Below are 795 nucleotides of genomic sequence, written 5' to 3'. Positions count from 1 at the left end.
ATATATATATATATGACATCGCTAGCCGAAAATAAACTAAGACTTACGATTGAAAGAGTCAAAATAGGGACAATCGTCCAAATAATCTTATAGACTTCTTTTTATAATATCAATCCCGTAAAAGAATTGATAGTATCAACTTCTCCTAAAAAAAAAGTGAACGTAATTCAGCTCGAATAAAGTGAAAGGAATAATAGACTTACCGTGCTCAAATGAATCATGCTACATTTAATTCAAGGAATACTACGAAATAATCATCTTAATGACGTCTTAATCTTGAAATTTTAAATAAAATGAGTAAAATATAAAAATGATGATAGTTCTATCATATAAGCAACCTGTAAATTAGCTTAAAAAGAAATACGAATCATTTGACTAGTTGTTGATTTTTCTTTTTTTGTAGCCTGATTTTTTTATTCTAAGTCAAACTTAGCTTCCTTTTTTATAATATTTTGACCGCTTAGCTTGTCAACGACTTCAATCCTATTTGCTTCAATAATATCAAAATTAGCCTCTGTAAAAGTGGACTAGTTGTGCCGGGCTTGCCTCCTCAATCAGAGTTCGTCACGTCGGACTTGTCTAGTGCAGTTTACATATCCTATGTAGTTTGTGAGTTGTTGCACAATGAGCAGGTTATTCAGTGCACAGTAACGGCGGCGAGTTTCCTTAGAAATGTTTCAACAAACAAAAAAAAAAGTGAACTAATTCGGCATAACATTGAGATTTGGAAGAAAAAAAGTGTAGCAACCTTTAAAGCATATTTCAATAACGTTATTCAATAAGAAAGCTATAGTA

The sequence above is a fragment of the Nicotiana attenuata genome, unplaced genomic scaffold (assembly GCF_001879085.1).
Source record: "Nicotiana attenuata strain UT unplaced genomic scaffold, NIATTr2, whole genome shotgun sequence".
NCBI classification, from domain to species: Eukaryota; Viridiplantae; Streptophyta; class Magnoliopsida; order Solanales; family Solanaceae; genus Nicotiana; species Nicotiana attenuata.
The sequence above is the reverse complement of the archived record's forward strand: the minus strand, read 5'-3'. Positions refer to the sequence as shown.